Genomic DNA, 21,037 nt, shown 5'->3' with positions numbered 1-21,037 from the left:
GACTAAATTTTTTTAGAAGTGTAGAATCATATATGCCCCTAGCACGCATCTCTCAAATAGTTAATTAATCAGACTTGCACTGTTGTACTAACAAGCATGATCGTTTAATTTGTACTCAAAACTGAACCTAGAGGATATATATGATAAATCTCACTCACAGCTAGTCAAATCAACAACTAGAAATTGGTGGTGTGCTATTTAGAAGGTCAACAATGAAGACATGTTTATGTCTTTCAAAAGAAACATGTGTGTGGTGTTTTTCCCAACAAAATATAATTAAGCGGTCCAAGTAAATATACTGAAGCAATAATTATCTGAAAAAATGATGTTTTCCTGCTGCACTTAGCCTCATTGTACAAAAAACAAATGTGACTAAGAGAAGTAGGAGCAGTAGGCTGTGATCCTATATGAATGATACTGAGAAAATTTGAGAGAAGTAGGACAGCAGCAGCAGCAGGAAAATCTGAAGTAGGACACCAACAGCAGCAAGAAAATCGTGGGAAAACAGACTCAGAGAAGTAGGACACCAGCAGCAGCAGGAAAATCTGAATTTATACTGAGAAAATTTATTTACAAGCATATGAATAGGTGACTACAACCCCACACATGTCACGCCCTTTGCCCCACAAAAGCATCTCCGGCGAACTACTAGATAAGCAAACGTGGTTGGATTATTTTGTGCTTTGTTGGAGAAGAGATAAAATTTACTTCAGATATACTAGTGATCGCTACCTTCAACTTTCTTGTCTGCACTTTCTAGCCTCGTACCGAATGGCACAGAGGTATCATTTGAATTATGAGAGGAACTGTTCTAAGTTCCGACCTAGCTTTGAAACAACCTCTTGTGTTGCTGTGCATAATTGAGTAGTACATAACTAAAGATAACAAGAAAAAGTAAACAAGCATGCCAAAACAAAACCCATGTGTTTCGGAGCTCTAATCATGTTATACTAAAGGGCTAATGTTTACATTATGTTTTGCTGCATTTTTAGGTTGATTCTATGCTTCAGAAATTAGAGAAAGAAATTTTTAGGTTGATGCGGCAAGGCCCCTCTGATCGTTTGAAGTGGAGAAGAACGTGGCCATCCGATCCACTTCAGATGCAAATGAAGTCTATCATCAGAAGGGTACCACCGTCGACGCTTGGGAAGGTTCAAGTTCTGTCTTGAGTGTGTCGAACTGAAGAAATAGAGGATTGGAAACTGTCAGTAAATCCTGCCTACTATTGTTAGAAAACAATTTCATATTGCTCCTAAATTCAAATCACAGTAGCAAATAGCATAATTAGGTATGGCGCGCAAGTGCAACTGTACTGAATTAGGCAGAAGTGTGATATGAGTGGACTAGGCAAGAATAACTGCAAATTCATTTAGAAAATTACAAGAGAAAAATGGAAGAATTCTACTGCAAGTGAAGTAAATCAAAAGGATGGAATGGATCCAACAAAACTGAAAGCATGCATCTACCTGGGAGAACAAAGTTCAGATCACCGTACTTCCTCAACACACAATCCCTCCGTCTTCTTTCTGAGGTACCACCTGCATACACAAAGAAACAGAAGCATTTCCACTCAGGTGATGAAACCAGCATATAATTTCAGGAAAACACCAGTCCAAATCAATAGTACCTATCAAGAGTAAAAAAAAGCCTAACTGGACTAGACTTGACTTGAGAGAAACTAAGAGCAGGCAAAAATATCAGTCACTATACTACCACTTCGCAATTCAGAGACCGAACTTGCCGAGAATCAGCTAAAACACGAAGCAGTTTTTCCAGTTGGTATGGTACTGTGCTGCTGCACCAGCCAAGGCGCCAACCACAAGTAGGTAAGCAGGAACAGAGAGCTCAACAAGCAAGAAAAGAAGCCACAACCACACCAAGAATCCACACAGAAACACTAAAAGTCACAGTAGCACTATCATCATTATTTTTTGATGGGCGCCACAACCTGCATGTATTTGGCTATCTGCACATGATAAACCATCTAAACTGCATCAAGATTCATGTTGTTGATATTGTTTGTTTTGTTGCAATGTAATCGCAACTAACACTGGAGTATTTGAATTAATTATTTGATTTTGGTTGGTAGCATAATCTGGAATACAGTAGTTAAAGTCCACAAACATGTTCTGATACACAGCAAACTTCTAAAACGAAAATAAACCTTTTTAAGCGTGAAAAGAAACAACTAAAGTTAAAGAGAACCAGGAGAAACGCGGTGAGATGTTTGCATATGACATATTTCACAAAAGATATGCAGATTCAAAGGATAATCTCCCATACTAGATCCACCAAATTCACTTTTTACTTTTGAGTAGGAAGAAATAAAACTGTGTCGCGCCTAGTTTTGCCTAACGCAGCATCAACCATTAGATTCAGAGCCAAAATAACAACTAGGTCCTTGGCATTTATCCTAGATTTCCAAATAATACCTCAGTAGTTCCATTCTAAATGCTTGATGACAAACACGCATATCATTGTTAAATCAAGGCAGACGAGATTAATCCAGGTTAATAATAGATGACCATGTTACAGGCCAATAAGAGCTAGAATCACCCTACTATTGACCAACCTATAGTTAACTGGCGAGGAGCAGCACAACCTCAATCAATGCTATCTCCAGCCCAATCTCCAACATCTGCAGCTATGGGCTCTTGAGCTCACAGCGCCTCCACGCCTTGTTCCACCATCTCCTCAGCACTTTCCTGAGTGTCTGCCCAATTTATCAAAATTATGCATATTCAGATCATAGATATTCAGGAACTTGTGAGTGAATAGGAACATGACATAGGCATTACTATCCGAGAAGACTCGGTAAACTGCTTATACGAGAAATGGGCAGAAAAAACAGAATGGCCAATATGAAAGGAACGGTAGCTTCGTGTTATAGGACTTCGGATATTACCTAGTGTCAAAAAGGCAAAAAGCATCTTATATTTTGATACTGAGGGAGTACTAGTTTGCTTAGCTAGTTTAATGGATTCCTAACTTGATAAATACAGGGGTCTCAGTAGGGTCGATCAACAAACTAAACTATATTGTGTCACCTACAAAAGATTATTGTTGGAACTATCTAAAAAGCATCGTAGCCGTGCCTCTAATTCTATCTTCAGAAGATGATTTCAAATCAAAACAGTTTCTGAGCACAAGCTATTCTTACTACTTAAATGGCAACTCCATTGCGCAATTAGAGGAGGAAAGGGAGAAGTCGCCGGCAAGGGCAACCAACAGCCGAGTTGGTTGAGCCTGAACACCATCTCGTCCCCGAGAATCTCCCTGTACAGGCCATCAAGTACTCCTTCCACTTCCTCCCCTAATCAAAATATGGAAGGATGTGATCTTTGATTAGTTCCACAGAGAAATTCAAACTTTATAAGTAACCAGAAAATTAAAATAAGAAGGAATAACATTACTGCAATAAGATGAAAGATCAGAAGACCATAGTCTATTTGCAAACTTGGGTCGTCAGCGATTCAAAAGCACATCCTATATTCAATTTCTTGCTGGGCTTATGGTCAGATTCAGTGCAAGATATATGGACAGTCCCGTCAGATTTTTGTATTCGGTTTAGAGTGGAATAAGCATTCTTTAGAAGGGCACTAACGATTTTAGAAGGCATCCTTTTTAAGTTGCTCCAAAACAGAGTACATTCCCATGCATGTGAGCCCAGTTAGGCTTTTCTTGGCTGAAGGCTGAAATCTGCGAATTCAAAATGTGCAGTTGGGCTAGGAGTAACAAGGGCATTGGAGAACAGAGGGCACCTAGACTGATCTGAGACTAGGTCGAAGCTGCTCAGTCTCCTTTCACAAAATTGTTTGTGAGCCAATTCAATCTGACATATGTCCAGATCCAAGCAATGGTTTGTTCAGTAATCAAATAGATACTGTACATAATAGGAAAAAAAGTGCACATACAGGGAATCCAAGGGTCTAATAGAAGTAATCTATGTCAGATTCGAAGTAACATGGTCGCCAAAATCAGATCACAAATGCAGGAAAAAAACATATATGTCGGCAAGAACGCCGCCAATCAGGATATATCACGAGGAACACAAATCATACTCAGTAATTGGTAATGAACGGAATCAATCAAAACAAAGAAGTAGAAGAACATATATGACAGATTAGGTGTTTTCCAAAAGTTTTTTTGGAAAAACAAGGAGGATGCCAGGATGGAATTATGACCTTGGGTGTTCTCATTAGGTGATTTTTAAGTCTCAGCACATGATAAAAACTAAGTTAGATTATCAGTATGGTTGTCTCACACGCATCCTGTTGTTGATTAGCCATGGCAACAATATTGCTTCTGTTTTGTCAGACTTATATGTAAAAGAAGCACACCAAGGTCTCAAATCTTAATTGGCCTGAAACTATACTACCTGTACAAAACCTAAGTTTCGGATTTAGCTTTTCTTTGCCTTTTATATATATTCTCCACACATGGTAGTAAAATGATGTTGGGTTTGTTGTCATAGCAAAGCTATAAAAAAAACTCTACGCATGTTACTGAAATCATATGCATTCTCGTGTTTCCTGAACCGAATTTGAAGCAACAGTGATATTGTTTTCACAGCAATACATGGAGAAGCAGGTCAGTACAAGGGGAGCTACAGACGTTGCACAGGGAAGCAGGAAGCAGCTGAGTTGCCATCATTTAGAATTGGTGCATCTGAGGACTTTCCATGTTGAGGCACAGAGAATCATCAAAAAAAATAAAAGATGATTTGAAGGGCCTCAGAGATCTTGGTGGTTGTGATCATCAAATGGGGTCGTTGCCCATCAAGAGTAGCAAATATTTTGATAACATCACTGGCTCCATGAAAAACACGGACAAGCACCACTAAAACAATTAAGAAATAAACTATTGAATCCAACAGTTGGTAGATTGGATGACGAGTCAGTAGTAGCTGGTTAGAGATCTCATTTTTTTTACAAATCAATGGGAATCTGAATGATTTTCTTCTTCACCCTCGCCATCCAAGCCAAAACAAAAGAAAAACAAAATAAAATCCCCCGCGCTGGAACACTCGGCGAGGGCGCGTCGATGAATCCGAGTGGCACAGGCAGCACGGAGAAACCAGGGCTCTACATTGGAATAGGAGGAGGAGTGCAGATGAGAGGGGAGCAGACCACGCGGAGGACGACGGCGGCGGCGGCGGCGAGGCAGGCGCGCCTGATGGCCCGGCGGTAGGCCAGCGCGCACGTGCACTGTGACGGAGAACCCTCTGGGCAACCGAGGGCCGTACCACTGCTCCTTGGCCTGGTTGAGGCGGCGGCGGCGATGCTTGGCCGTGGACGGGTCGCCGTGGTCGTCGTACACCTCCTGGTCCTCCTGGATCCCGCGCCACTAGTCGAGCAGCAGGCCCTGCCGTGCCACCCCCATCGTCGGGTTCCGGTCACCGCCCCCATCTCTTCGTAGGGTATGAGGAGGAGGTGGGGATCGGGAGGGGGAGGGGACGGGGAGGAGGCGGCTGCGGCTGCGAGGAGATGGGGACGAGGGAGGAAGAACAGGATAGGGGATGTGAGCTAGGGTTTTGGGCTGTGGGTGGGGTTATCTCCTTTTCAGTTTTTGTCCTTGTAGATAGATGGATGGATGGATATGGGATGGAGAGATGGATGGATGGATGGACGCCATGTCATCGATCCGTGGGAAGGGTTCTGAGTGTTACGACATTTTTATAATCGACGTAAAAGTTATGACGATCTCATCTTATGTGGCTACGACATTTTTGACTCACATCATCGTAATTTATATGTAGATTTGATCCCCTCAAACGGTTTACGACAATCTCGGATGAAATCATTATAGATTTATGATGAATTCATCAACGACGTCTTAAAAAACGTCATGTATGAGCATATTTCTTGTAGTGCTTGGACTGTCCCACCAACCCACTAAGGGCTCACTACAAGAAATATGTCAACTAACGACCTTCTGTGAGTTACACTCGCATAATTGGTCGTAAATCTATGACCATTTGAGACCAATTGGTCGTAAGCTGTCCGGAGGGGTCATAACCCCAAAAACTAACAACCTTTTTCATCAGAAAGGTCGTAACTTCCTTACTGGAAAAGGTCGTAAAGCAGATAGCCCTGTTTCGCTGCCTAATTTGTAGCTAATTACGACCAATATAGATGGTCATAGCTATGACTAGGTGCCACATCATCAGTTTTGCCTACGTGTCATGTCCATGTGTTATTTTTTGCCTAGTTTGTGAATCAACCTACTATTCCGTCAGTCCAAAAATTCTCGAAAAATTCTCATAAATACTTTGGATCATATATTCCTCAAATATGTGGAAACCCTTCCTTCCATAGTTCGAAAATAATTCAGCAATATTCATTTTCCTATTCTTTTCAGAATAGCACTTTGTGAAGGAAGTGTCACTTTGGCATGTGCAAATGGTATATTTTTTATAGTGCCTTCATATGCCCTAATTAACATCATGCACCAAATTTCAGCTCAATCCATTGATTCATTTGATCCGAGCTTCAACATCCATATTTCTGCACAGTGTGGTACTTTGCAAAGCAAGTGTCACCTAGGTTCATCCATTTGAGCTAAAATTTTGGCAAGAGAGTCTCCTTAGTAGATGATCATCCTCAGCCAAAATTTAGGCCCATTGTCTATGTGCATTACCCGCACCGCTAATCAAACACTTGGCTGCTAATTCATGTTTGAGCTTAGTTCGGTCTCCTCATGAGATTCTTCTATTGTATTATTCTTCCTGACACCTACCGAGGGAGTGTCTAACCCACCAGACATGCCTATTCCACCCAGAATGTGTGGCAATGCAAGGTAACGCGGTGACCACACGGCTCGCATGCAAGTTCACACGCTCTGGAGTTGGGGCCCTCGACCACCATCCAAACCTCGGCGTCAAGCCACCATACCATGTAATTCTTATTAAATAGATACTTATGTACATATAAATAATTTTTGGAAAAAATAACAAATTATAATGCAGCTGCAGTTCAAATTTGACCCGCTTCCTACTGAATCGGCGACAATTTGTCTTTTTCACTAGAGGTGGATAAAAGCTTTTAACACCAAACCATTTGGTAAATTGTACATTAAATATGTCCTAGTATTTTAGAAAAATGATTTGGTACAATTTTGTAACAAATATATGGTAGGTCCTTCACAAAAAAACTCATTTCGGGCACTTGAAAAATGGAAAATGAATTTTTCATACAAGGAAAATAAAAACTTCATTAATCAACATTGTTTGCCATTCCAATATGCACCCTTATGCATAATATTAGATCGTTTCAACAAACTATGCCATGAATGTGGCCATAAGATTGATCATTTGGCTTGAAAGCCATGAATCTTCACACACGATAGCCCATTTCCGAGAACACTTTTTTAAAATAATCACTGTATTACAAGTTTATTATTTTTCCTAGTAACTTTGTCACATATTGAGTAGACTTTGTTGGGTCTGGGAAGAGAACAGATGGCGTCTCCCTCCCACCTCCCAGGGCGGCGACCCAATGGCGATCTGGAACTCTAGCCGGCACCTCCTCCATCCTCGCCACCCCTCTGCTCAGGTGAACCTCCCCGACCCTTCTCTCGTGGTCGTGCATGGCCTGCATGGGTGGTTCTACGTTGGATCTGGATTTCTCGCACGGCTTGGCTTTCTCTCATGAGGTTTATCGCCACTCGGGTTTTACGGTGCACCCTATGAAGCATCGTCGCCCTTTCATTATGGTGATTTCCTTTGGTCGTCACGTGTTCCGGCTCTCGCCTGACACAGTCGCTGCAGCTCTGGAATCGGTGATTGGAGGATCGGCTATCGAGTTTCGGGTTTCTCAAATCACAGATTCGGTTTTCTCCTTCAAGGTCTCCTGCATGCAAGTTGGTTTTCACATTCTGGAATTGCGCTCTTTCAAGTGCTCAGGTTTTAAGTGCTTCTTCCATCTTTGGGGACATGGAGGTCCTAATTTGCGTCGGGAATTTGCTCTGTGGAAGAAGCAATGTGATGCGGAGTGGATTATTGTGAGCCCCTCTAAGAGGAGGGCCTCTTTAGGTCTGATGGCCATGCATTCCAGACCAATTAAGTCTTCTCTCAAATCTGGATCTTCTGTTCGTAAGAAGCTATCTTTTGCATCCCTTCAGCAATATGAGGTTTGCAAGGGCTATAGGTATCCTGTTTCCCATGATGAGCTAGTCACTCTTGAGCAGGCTGGTTATTCGGTGCCTTCCCCCGAACGTGTCATCATCTCTGCACCACCGTCGGTGGAACTCCGGTGGACGGCAGCCACGCCGCATATTACGTTTGGTACAGTTCCTTGCCAAGTTTCCTCCCCCGGTTCTCCCGGCGAGGATTTTCAAACTGCCAAAATTTTCGGAACTTCCCACGTGCAGCAAGAAGCTACAACTGATCCAGCCGAGATTCATGGTACTTTGAATGATGGGAATCAATTTTCGGTGGCAAGTTTGGATTCTGGGCAAATTTCCTCTCTCATTAATGAGCCTGCTGAGGTTTTTTCTTCCCCTGGGCCCGAACCTAATTGCACGACGGATATCCCTTCCTCTCAGGAGGCCCATCTGGCCTTTGACGAACTTATTAATAGTATGGTTGAGGATATCTTTTCTTGCTCTATTTGCAACGCTCGGGGCCATCTAGCTGCAAACTGTAAGGCTTCGCCTGGATGCTCTGACAACACGGTGGGCCACACACGATCTAGAGGAGCCTCTTTTATGCGTAATAATTGTCTTACTTGGAACTGTAAGAGACCCACCACCTCCCCTGTCGCTGATATCTCGGAAACTGCTGATACTCTTGGCGAAACAGCAACCCCTGCGGCACAGTTCCGTCCTGTCTCATCGCCGTCGCCTCCTCGAACTCCCTCAGAGACACCACCGGTCACTCCGCCACCGCCTCCAGCAATGGCGAACTTTGAGCTTGATCCCGAGTTCTTCCTCCCGCCTGGTCACAATATCATTGATGGAGGGGTCGACCGGCTGCCTCGGACCTACACCACGCCGGCAGTACCCATCACCAGACGTCACGAGCGCTTCGTCATCGCTGACGTCCATCCAGCGCCGCCGGCTGACGAGGTGATTCAGGTATGGCAAGAAGTTGCTGCTCTTCTCTTGCATCAAGGGTTACATGTCCGGTCTGCTCAACCTTGGATTGAGGGAGTTGGTTTGTTTGAGCTCCGGGATGCTGCTGAGAGTTATGCCGCGGTCCACATGGTTCCGCAGCCAGTTGCAAACTTTGTTGTGCGCTTCATGCGTCATGATCAGGGCCTTGGGTTCCGCGGCGAAGAGGGTTTTCGTCAGGGCTGCCTCATGCTTTTGGGGGTCCCGTTGGACTTCCGCAATACTGAAGATCTCAGGACGGCTGTTAACAGCTTTGGGGAGTTTCACCATCGGGTCAGTGATGACCCATATCTGGTTCGTTCTATTGTGTTTGCTGCCTTCCCAGATGACCGACTGGTACCTCGCAGTATCAGTTTTTCTGAATATTCTGCTTGGGGTGGCGCAAAGGTTTCCTGGTCTGATCCTGTGTACATTCTAGGTACGGCGGCTGCAGAGATTCTTCCTAATGATGAGGACCCGATGCCCCTCAATGGTAACCCTCATCCGCTCCCTGGACATCTTGTTCATGACAATATGCAGTTTGCTTTGCCCCCATATCCTGCACTGGGCTGGAATGCGGTTCCGCTTGCACCTGGAGATCCTGGGCCTGCTGCTGCTGCTGCTGACGATGGAGGCTGGGGGCAGCCGCCTGCTGATGCTGATGATGGAGGCTGGGGTCAGCCGCCTGCTGCTGGAGGAGGTTGGGATCCTGATGCGGCACCAGCTGCACCTGCTGCTCATCCGGTTCAAGACCAAGAATCTATGGTGATTGATCTGCCGAGTCCCTCTTCCTCGGATTCGGTTCACGAGTTGGTGGACCTTGATCTGCCGCAGGGTGATATGGAGGCGGAACCGGCTGCTCAAGAACCACCAATACATAATCCTGACGCTGCTGATGCCGATGTTGATGTTCCTGATGCTGCCCCGGACAATGTTGCCGAGCTGGAGGATGATGCTAATGTTGATGGTCCTGATGCTGCCCCGGACAATGCTGCTGAGCCGGAGGAGGAAGCGCCTGTGTTGGAGGAGGTGCATGATGAAAACCCTCTGGCAATGGTTCTCTACAAACCCCCTCCACCCACTGAGTCTGCCAACCTCTTTGTTGGGGCCGCTAGGGTTTTATATGAGCCTCCTCTGCCGCCGGTGATGTCCTGGGCACGCACTTTTGATGCTCTGATGGGCCCTGCTACTGCTATGCATGTACCTCGTCAATTACAGCTGCCAATCCTTGAGCCCATTCTGATCCCCAAGCGATCCTGGGATGTGGCTTTCGATGCTGATGCTTCAGGACCTTCCCTGTCGGAACCTGCTTCTGCCTCACTCTCACTGTAGGAGGTAATCCCACTCAGTCCTACTTCTTCATCAGAAGACTTATCTTTTCGCTCTCGTGCTCCATCCAAGAAGGGGACCCGCAAGAAGGCCACCCCGGTGGTGGACTCCTCGGTGAGACGGTGTACTCGTGGCTCCATCAAGCGTGATGGCTTCAAGCCAATTCTGCAAGAGCTACCTGCACATGTCCCCAAGAAGAGGAAGCCCAAGGCCAAGCCTATGTCCTCTACGTACCAAGAGACTGAAGATGCTCAAGTACCTCCTGCCATTCCTATCCTAGTGCTTCAGGAGGTAGGGCAGTCACTTGGCATAGCCCCTGAGAAGCTTACGGTGGATCGACTTATGGAAGATCCTGCTGACTCTGCGCCATCGTCTTCTGATGTTTAATCCATCCATGTTTAGCTGTTACTGTACTGGTTCTATGTACTGTTGAACTTCTGCTTGCGCTGCCTTTTGGTGTTTGGAACTTTGGTTGCAGTGGCTATTACATAGCTTTGCTTTTGCCATATCTATGATCTGCAATGGATAGTCGTTCCACGAGAAGTTGGCGTGTGCTGTGCTGGAATGTGCGTGGCCTAAATTCGGATCATAGGCAATGGGCAGTCCGTAACAAGATTGATGAGAGCCTTGCTGCGGTGGTCTGCTTGCAGGAAACAAAAATGCAGTCTATTGAGTTTCGCGTAGTTAAAGGTTTCTGCCCCAAACGCTTTGATCAATTTGCTTACTCCCCTTCCAGGGGTGCATCAGGAGGGCTCATCACCCTTTGGAACTCATCCATTCTCACTGGTCATTTAGTAGAATGCACCCCATACGGCTTGATCATCTCCTTTACCTCAAATCACACGGGAGAATCATGGACTTTAGTTAACGTCTATGGGCCATGTCAAGGGGAGGCCCGTGATCTTTTTGTGAGCTGGCTTTACAATCTTGATATCCCCACTGGGGCTAATTGGTTGCTTCTTGGGGACTTTAATTTCATTAGATCTCCTGACAACAGAAACGTCCTTGGGGCTGATGTGAATGACATGTTCATCTTCAATGAAATTATTGGGCATCTGGGATTGTTGGAGCTTCCCATCAAAGGCAGATCTTACACTTGGTCCAATATGCAGGACACCCCTCTTCTGGAGCAGCTGGAATGGTTCTTTACATCCACCAACTGGATCTCCTCCTATCCTCTTACCCAAGTGCTTCCTCTGGCAAAGACTGCATCTGATCATGTGCCCTGTGTAGTCACTGTTAACACCTCCATCCCCAAATGCAACTTATTTCTCTTTGAAAATTACTGGGTTGAAATGGAGGGCTTCACAGAATGTGTACAACAATCCTGGCTCATTCCTTCAGGAAAGACACACATCTCTGCTGTTATCATGGATAAGATGAAGCATCTTCGGCAGGCTCTGAAGAAATGGCAGACGTCTCTGTCTCAGTTAATTTTTTTTATTTCCAGATGTAATCAAGTGGTGCTATGCTTGGATGAGCTTGAAGAGTTGAGGTCCCTCTTCAGACCAGAAACTAACTTCAGGAACATTGTCAAACTACATTTAGAACATCTTCTACACCTTCAGTGCCTATACTGGAAGAAGAGGGCCACTATCAGATTTGTTAAGGTTGGTGAGGAAAACACTAAGTTCTTTCATGCTATGGCCACTGAGAGATATAGGAAGAATTCCATTGCCTCTCTCAAGTTAAATGATGGTTCTATCATCTCTAATCATGATCAAATTGCTGCATGCTTCTCGGCATCTTTCAAGGATAGAATGGGAACTTCTCTTGGAATTAATATGGCATTTGACTTACAATCCCTACTGAATAAGGTGGAGGGCCTAGACATTCTCACAAAACCTTTTTCCAAGTCTGAAATGGATAAGACTGTGCAGGATATGCCTATTGATAAAGCTCCAGGGCCTGATGGTTTCAGTGGGCTTTTTTTTCAAGAAATGTTGGCACATTATCTCCCCTGAGTTTTACCAGCTTGCTGCTGAATTTCATGATGGACAGGCCCAGCTGGTAAACATGAACTCTTCCTATAGTACACTCATTCCAAAGAAGAGATCACCTGAACATGTGGGCGATTATAGACCAATATCCCTTACTGGAATGGGTCTCAAATTTCTGTCAAAAATGCTTGCTAATAGGCTACAGTTGCAGATTGTGAAATGTCTTCACAAGAATCAATACGGTTTTATCAAATCTAGGGCCATTCAAGATTGTGTGGGCTGGACTCTTGAGTATCTGCACCAATGTAATCAATCCAAGAAGCCTATAGTTATTCTTAAGCTGGATTTTGAAAAGGCATTTGATTCTGTGGAGCATGAATTCATCTTCCAGATTCTTAAGCACAAGGGCTTCAATGATAGATGGATCCTTTGGGTTAGGCAGCTCCTAACCTCTGGATCTTCTTCAGTACTGATCAATGGTGTGCCTGGAAAGAAGTTCATGTGTAGGAAATGTGTCAGGCAGGGAGATCCTATGTCCCCACTGCTTTTTGCTATTCCTGCTGATTTTCTGCAAACTCTGGTTAATCAACTGCTGGAGGAGGGGCTGATACAGCTGCCTATACCTTGTCATGATAAGGATTACCCTATAGTGCAATATGCTGATGATACTCTTATCATCCTACCAGCTGATAAATCACAATTGTTGCAGTTTAAGAAAATGCTCTTGCTTTTCTACCAGTCCAGTGGATTACAGGTGAATTATCACAAATCTGCACTCCTACCTGTCAACACTTCTCCTCAGCATATGCAGGACCTGGCAGACTGTTGGGTAACGTAGCATAAATTCAAAATTTTCCTACGCATATTCAGATCTTCCTATGGAGAGACCAGCAACGAGAGAGGGGTAAGAGCATCTTCATACCTTTGAAGATCGCTAAGCGGAAGCGTTGCTACAAAGCGGTTGATGGAGTCGTACTAGCAGCGATTCCGATCTAGTGCCGAACTACGGCACCTCCGCGTTCAACACACGTGCAGCCCGGTGACGTCTCCCGCACCTTGATCCAGCAAGGAGGAGGGAGAGGTTGGGGAAGAACTCCAGCAACACGACGGCATGGTGTCGATGGAGAGACGAGGTCTCCCGGCAGGGCTTCGCCAAGCGCCGGCACCGAGGAGGAGGAAGAGGAGCAGGCTGCGCCGAGAGAGAGGGAAAAACCGTGTGTCTCAATGGCCAAAAGTGCCCGATATATATAGGGGGAGGGGAGAGGGGGTGCCACCCCTAGGGTTCCCACCCTAGGGGGTGTGGCAGCCCCCCAGATGGGAGGTGCGGCGGCCAGAGGGGGGAGGAGGGGGTGGCGCACCATCTGGTGGGCCTTAGGCCCACCTGGCTTAGGGTTTGCCCCCCCTTTTCTCTCCCTTGCGCAATGGGCTGAGTGGGGAGGCGCACCAGCCCACCTAGGGGCTGCTTCCCACCCCCACTTGGCCCACCTTACCTCCCGGGGTCGTTGCCCCCCTTCGGTGGTCCTCCGGGGCCACCTCCGGTGGTCTCGGTGGTCCCGGTACATTACCGGTGATGCCCGAAACACTTCCGGTGTCCAAAATCATCCGTCCTATATATCAATCTTTACCTTCGGACCATTCCGGAGCTCCTCGTGACGTCCGAGATCTCATCCGGTACTCCGAACAACTTTCAGTAACCTCGTACAACAATTCCCTATAACTCTAGCGTCATCGAACCTTAAGTGTGTAGACCCTACGGGTTCGGGAGACAGGCAGACATGACCGAGACACCTCTCTGGCCAATAACCATCAGCGGGGTCTGGATACCCATGGTGGCTCCCACTAGCTCCACGATGATCTCATCGGATGAACCACGATGTCAAGGATTCAATCAATCCCGTATACGATTCCCTTTGTCTGTCGGTATAGAACTTGCCCGAGATTCGATCATCGGTATACCTATACCTTGTTCAATCTCGTTACCGGTAAGTCTCTTTACTTGTTCCGTAGCACGTCATCATGTGACTAACTCCTTAATCACATTGAGCTCATGATGATGTTCTACCGAGTGGGCCCAGAGATACCTCTCCGTCACACGGAGTGACAAATCCCGATCTTGATTCGTACCAACCCAACAGACACTTTCGGAGGTACCCGTAGTGCACCTTTATAGTCACCCAGTTACGTTGTGACGTTTGATACACCCAAAGCACTCCTACGGTATCCGGGAGTTGCACAATCTCACGGTCGAAGGAAAAGATACTTGACATTAGAAAAGCTTTAGCATACGAACAATACGATCTAGTGCTAGGCTTAGGATTGGGTCTTGTCCATCACATCATTCTCCCAATGATGTGATCCCGTTATCAATGACATCCAATGTCCATGATCAGGAAACCATGATCATCTATTGACTAACGAGCTAGCCAACTAGAGGCTTGCTAGGGACACATTGTGATCTATTTATTCACACATGTATTACTGTTTCCTGTTAATACAATTATAGCATGAACAATAGACGATTATCATGAACAAGGAAATATGATAATAACCATTTTATTATTGCCTCTAGGGCATATTTCCAACAGTCTCCCACTTGCACTAGAGTCAATAATCTAGTTACATTGTGATGTATCGAACACCCATAGCATTATGGTGTTGATCATGTTTTGCTCGTGGAAGAGGTTTAGTCAACGGGTCTGCAATATTCAGATCCGTGTGTACTTTACAAATATCTATCACTCCACTCTGGACATGATCCTGGACGGAGTTGTAGCGGCGTTTGATGTGCTTCGTCTTCCGGTGAAACCTCGGCTCCTTGGCTATGGCAATGGCTCCAGTGTTATCATAGAAGAGTGTCATAGGACCCGACGCGCTTGGAACCACTCCAAGGTCGGTGATGAGATCCTTCATCCAAATTCCTTCATGAGCCGCTTATGAAGCAACTATGTACTCCGCCTCACATGTAGATGCTGCCACGACTTCTTGCTTGCTGCTGCACCAGCTCACTGCCCCACCATTCAACACATATACGTATCCGGTTGGTGACTTTGAGTCATCCGGATCTGTATCGAAGCTAGCATCGACGTAACCCTTTACGACGAGCTCTTCGTCACCTCCATAAACGAGAAACATTTCCTTAGTCCTTTTCAGGTACTTAAGGATATTCTTGACCGCTGTCCAGTGTTCCATACCGGGATCACTTTGGTACCTCCCTACCAAACTTATGGCAAGGTTTATATTAGGTCTGGTACACAGCATGGCATACATTAGAGAGCCCACGGCTGAAGCGTAGGGGACAGAACTCATCTTCTCTCTATCTGCTGCCGTGGTCGGCGACTGAGTCTTACTCAATCTCATACCTTGCAAAACTGGCAAGAACCCGTTCTTTGAGTTTTCCATATTGAACTTCTTCAATATCTTGTCAAGGTATGTACTTTGCGAAAGACCTATGAGGCGTCTTGATCTATCTCTATAGATCTTGATGCCTAATATGTATGCAGCTTCTCCAAGGTCCTTCATCGAAAAACTCTTGTTCAAATAGGCCTTTATGCTCTCCAACATCTCTATATAATTCCCCATCAATAATATGTCATCCACATACAGTATGAGGAAAGCTACAGAGCTCCCACTCACTTTCTTGTACATACAGTCTTCTCCGTAAACCTGTATGAACCCAAACGCTTTAATCACCTCATTAAAGCGAATGTTCCAACTCCGAGATGCTTGCACCAGCCCATAGATGGAGCGCTGGAGCTTGCACACTTTGTTAGCACCCTTAGGGTCGACAAAACCTTCTGGTTGCATCATATACAACTCTTCTTTAAGGTTCCCGTTAAGGAATGCTGTTTTGACGTCCATTTGCCAAATTTCATAATCATAAAAGGCGGCAATTGCTAACATGATTCAGACTGATTTTAGCTTCGCTACGGGAGAGAAAGTCTCTTCGTAGTCAACTCCTTGAATTTGTCGAAAACCCTTTGTGACAAGTCGAGCTTTGTAAACGGTTACATTACCGTTTGCATCAGTCTTCTTCTTGAAGATCCATTTATTTTCTATGGCTCGCCGGTCATCGGGCAAGTCCACCAAAGTCCATACTTTGTTCTCATACATGGATCCTATCTCGGATTTCATAGCCTCAAGCCATTTGTTGGAATCCGGGCCCGGCATCGCTTCTTCATAGTTCGAAGGTTCACCGTTGTCTAACAACATGATTTCCATCACAGGGTTGCCGTACCACTCTGGTGCGGAGCGTGCCCTTGTGGACCTTCGCGGTTCAGTAGTAACTTGATCCGAAGCTTCATGATCATCATCATTAACTTCCTCTACAGCTGGTGTAGGCGCCACAGGAACAACTTCCCGCGCTGCGCTACTGTCATGTTCGAGAGGGGTGTAATTACCTCATCAAGTTCTACCTTCCTCCCACTTACTTCTTTCGAGAGAAACTCTTTCTCTAGAAAGGATCCGTTCTTGGCAACAAAGGTTTTACCTTCGGATCTAAGATAGAAGGTATACCCAATAGTTTCCTTAGGGTATCCTATGAATACGCATTTCTCCCCTTTGGGTTCGAGCTTTTCTAGTTGAAGTTTCTACACATAAGCATCGCAGCCCCAAACTTTAAGAAACGACAACTTAGGTTTCTTGCCAAACCACAGTTCATACGGTGTCGTCTCAACGGATTTAGACGGTGCCCTATTTAAAGTGAATGATGCAGTTTCTAATGCGTATCCCCAAAATGATAGCGGTAAGTCGGTGAGAGACATCATAGATCGTACCATATCTAATAAAGTGCGATTACGACGTTCAGACACTCCGTTGCGCTGCGGTGTGCCAGGCGGCGTCAGTTGTGAAACGATTCCACACTTCCTTAGGTGTGTGCCAAACTCGTGACTCAAATATTCTCCTCCACGATCAGATCGTAGACATTTAATTTTTCTGTCACGTTGATTCTCAACCTCACTCTAAAATTCCTTGAACCTTTCAAATGTCTCAGATTTGTGCTTCATCAAGTAGATATACCCATACCTACTCGAACCATCGGTGAGAGTGAGAACATAATGATAGCCACCGCGAGCTTCAACGTTCATTGGACCACACACATCAGTATGTATTATTTCCAATAAGTCGGTTGCTCTCTCCATTATTCCTGAGAATGGAGTCTTAGTCATCTTGCCCATGAGGCACGGTTCGCATGCGTCAAATGATTCAAAGTCAAGAGACTCTAATAGTCCATCAGTATGGAGCTTCTTCATGCGCTTAACGCCGATATGACCAAGGCGACAGTGCCACAAGTATGTGGGACTATCATTATCAACTTTGCATCTTTTGGTACTCACACTATGAATATGTGTAACATCACGATCGAGATTCATCAAGAATAAACCATTCACCAGCGGAGCATGACCATAAAACATATCACTCATATAAATAGAACAACCATTATTCTCTGACTTAAATGAGTAGCCGTCTCGCATTAAGCAAGACCCTGATACAATGTTCATGCTTAAAGCTGGTACTAAATAACAATTATTAAGGTTTAAAACTAATCTCGACGGTAGATGTAGAGGTAGCGTGCCGACGGCGATCACATCGACTTTTGAACCATTCCCGACGCGCATCGTCACCTCGTCCTTGGCCAGTCTCCGCTTATTCCGCAGTTCCTGCTCTGAGTTGCAAATGTGAGCAACAACACCGGTATCAAATACCCAGGAGCTACTACGAGCGCTGGTAAGGTACACATCAATAACATGTATATCACATATACCTTTAACGTTGCCGGCCTTCTTGTCCGCTAAGTATTTGGGGCAGTTCCGCTTCCAGTGACCCTTTCCCTTGCAATAGAAGCACTCAGTCTCAGGTTTGGGTCCGTTCTTTTTATTCTTCCCGGCATCTGGCTTACCAGGCGTGGCAACAGCTTTGCCGTCTTTCTTGAAGTTCTTCTTACCCTTGCCTTTCTTGAAACTAGTGGTCTTGTTGACCATCAACACTTGATGCTCTTTCTTGATTTCTACTTCTACAGACTTGAGCATCGAGTACAACTCGGAATGGTCTTTTCCATCCCTTGCATGTTGTAGTTAAGCACAAAGCCTTTGTAGCTTGGTGGGAGAGACTGGAGGATTCTGTCAATTATAGCATCATCCGGAAGTTCAACTCCAAGTGAAGTCAGACGACTGTGTAACCCAGACATTTTGAGTATGTGCTCACTGACAGAACTGTTCTCCTCCATCTTACAGCTAAAGAACTTGTCGGAGACTTCATATCTCTCGACACAGGCATGAGCCTGAAAAACTAGCTTCAGCTCCTGGAACATCTCATATGCCCCGTGTTGCTCAAAACGCCTTTGGATCCCCGTTTCTAAACTGTATAACATGCCACACCTAACCAGAGAGTAGTCATCACTCCGCGTTTGCCAGACGTTCAGAATGTCCTGGGCTGCTGCGGGTGCGGGAGGGTCACCTAGTGGCGCATCAAGGACATAAGCCTTTTTAGCTGCTTCAAGGATGAGCTTCAAGTTGCGAACCTAGTCCGCATAGTTGCTACCATCATCTTTCAGCTTGTTTTTCTCTAGGAATGCGTTGAAATTGAGGTTGATGTTGGACATCTACAATATTTATAAAGACAACTTTTAGACTAAGTTCATGACAATTAAGTTCATATAATCAAATTAAGTATGAACTCCCACTTAAATCGACATCCCTCTAGTCATCTAAGTGATACATGATCCATGTTGACTAACCCGTGTCCGATCATCACGTGAGACGGACTAGTCACCATGGTGAGCAACTCCATGCTGATCGTATTCAACCATACGACTCATGTTCGACCTTTCGGTCTCTTGTATTCGAGGTCATGTCTGTACATGCTAAGATCGTCGAGTCAACCTAGGTGTTTTGCGTGTGTAAATCTGGCTTACACCCGTTGTATGCGAACGTTAGAATCTATCACACCCGATCATCACGTGGTGCTTCGAGACAACAAACCTTCGCAACAGTGCACACTTAGGGGAATACGTTCTCGAAATTTTAAGAGGGATCATCTTATTATGCTACCGTCGTGTTAAGCAATAAGATGTAAAACATGATAAACATCACAATGCAATCATATAGTGACATGATATGGCCATTATCATCTTTGCTCTTTTGATCTCCATCTTCAGGCATCGCATGATCATCATCGTCACCGGCATGACACCATGATCTCCATCATCGTGTCTCCGTGAAGTCGTAATGCCAACTACTACTATCACTACTACTATAGCTAACCGTTAGCAACGAAGTAAAAGTAGTAAGCACATGGCGTTGCATCTCATACAATAAATTTAAGACAACTCCTATGGCTCCTGCCGGTTGTCATACTCATCGACATGCAAGTCATGAAACCTATTACAATAACATGATCATCTCATACATCATACATGCAACATCACAACTTTGGCCATATCACATCACATGTCAAACCCTGCAAAAACAAGTTAGACGTCCTCTAATTGTTGTTGCAAGTTTTACGTGGCTGATTTGGGTTTCTAGCAAGAACGCCTTCTTACCTACATGACAGACACAACGATGATATGCCAAAGTTATTTACCCTTCATAAGGACCCTTTTCATCAAATCCAATCCGACTAGAGTAGGAGAGACAGACACCCGCTAGCCACCTTTATGCACTGTGTGCATGTCTGTCGGTGGAACCAGTCTCACGTAAGCGTACGTGTAAAGTCGGTCCGGGCCGCTTCATCCCACAATACCGTCGGAAAAGAATAAGACTAGTAACGGCAAGCAAATTGACAAATCATCGCCCACAACTTTTGTGTTCTACTCGTGCATAGAATCTACACATAGAAAACCTGGCTCGGATGCCACTGTTGGGTAACGTAGCATAAATTCAAAATTTTCCTACTCATACTCAGATCTTCCTATGGAGAGACCAGAAACGAGAGAGGGGTAAGAGCATCTTCATACCTTTGAAGATCGCTAAGCGGAAGCGTTGCTAGAACGCGGTTGATGGAGTCGTACTCGCAGCGATTCCGATCTAGTGCCGAACTACGGCACCTCCGCGTTCAACACACGTGCAGCCCGGTGACGTCTCCCGCACCTTGATCCAGCAAGGAGGAGGGAGAGGTTGGGGAAGAACTCCAGCAACACGACGGCGTGGTGCCGATGGATAGACGAGGTCTCCCGGCAGGGCTTCGCCAAGCGCCGGCAGAGAGGAGGAGGAAGAGGAGCAGGGCTGCGCCGAGAGAGAGGGAAAAGCCGTGTGTCTCAATGGCCAAAAGTGCCCGATATATATAGGGGGAGGGGAGAGGGGGTGCCACCCCTAGGGTTCCCACCCTAGGGGGTGCGGCAGCCCCCCAGATGGGAGGTGCGGCGGCCAGAGGGGGGAGGAGGGGGTGGCGCACCATCTGGTGGGCCTTAGGCCCACCTGGCTTAGGGTTTGCCCCCCCTTTTCTCTCCCTTGCGCAATGGGCTGAGTGGGGAGGCGCACCAGCCCACCTAGGGGCTGGTTCCCACCCCCACTTGGCCCACCTTACCTCCCGGGGTCGTTGCCCCCCTTCGGTGGTCCTCCGGGGCCACCTCCGGTGGTCTCGGTGGTCCCGGTACATTACCGGTGATGCCCGAAACACTTCCGGTGTCCAAAACCATCCGTCCTATATATCAATCTTTACCTCCAGACCATTCCGGAGCT

General features: G+C 45.7%; 2 non-coding genes across 2 annotated transcripts; both read right to left on the bottom strand.

The window, feature by feature from the left end:
- Window positions 1–4,729: 4,729 nt before the first annotated feature.
- LOC123433686 lies at window positions 4,730–4,814 on the bottom strand. The gene has a single exon (XR_006625015.1). It is a non-coding gene; the product is annotated as a small nucleolar RNA SNORD24 (small nucleolar RNA).
- Window positions 4,815–4,891: 77 nt separating this feature from the next.
- On the bottom strand, window positions 4,892–4,973 carry LOC123433710. Its single transcript, XR_006625037.1, has one exon. It is a non-coding gene; the product is annotated as a small nucleolar RNA R12 (small nucleolar RNA).
- Between the last annotated feature and the right edge of the window lie 16,064 nt (window positions 4,974–21,037).

The sequence above is a fragment of the Hordeum vulgare genome, chromosome 2H, assembly GCF_904849725.1.
Source record: "Hordeum vulgare subsp. vulgare chromosome 2H, MorexV3_pseudomolecules_assembly, whole genome shotgun sequence".
NCBI lineage: Eukaryota > Viridiplantae > Streptophyta > Magnoliopsida > Poales > Poaceae > Hordeum > Hordeum vulgare.
Note: the sequence above shows the minus strand (reverse complement) of the source record. Positions and strands in the feature narration are given on the sequence as shown.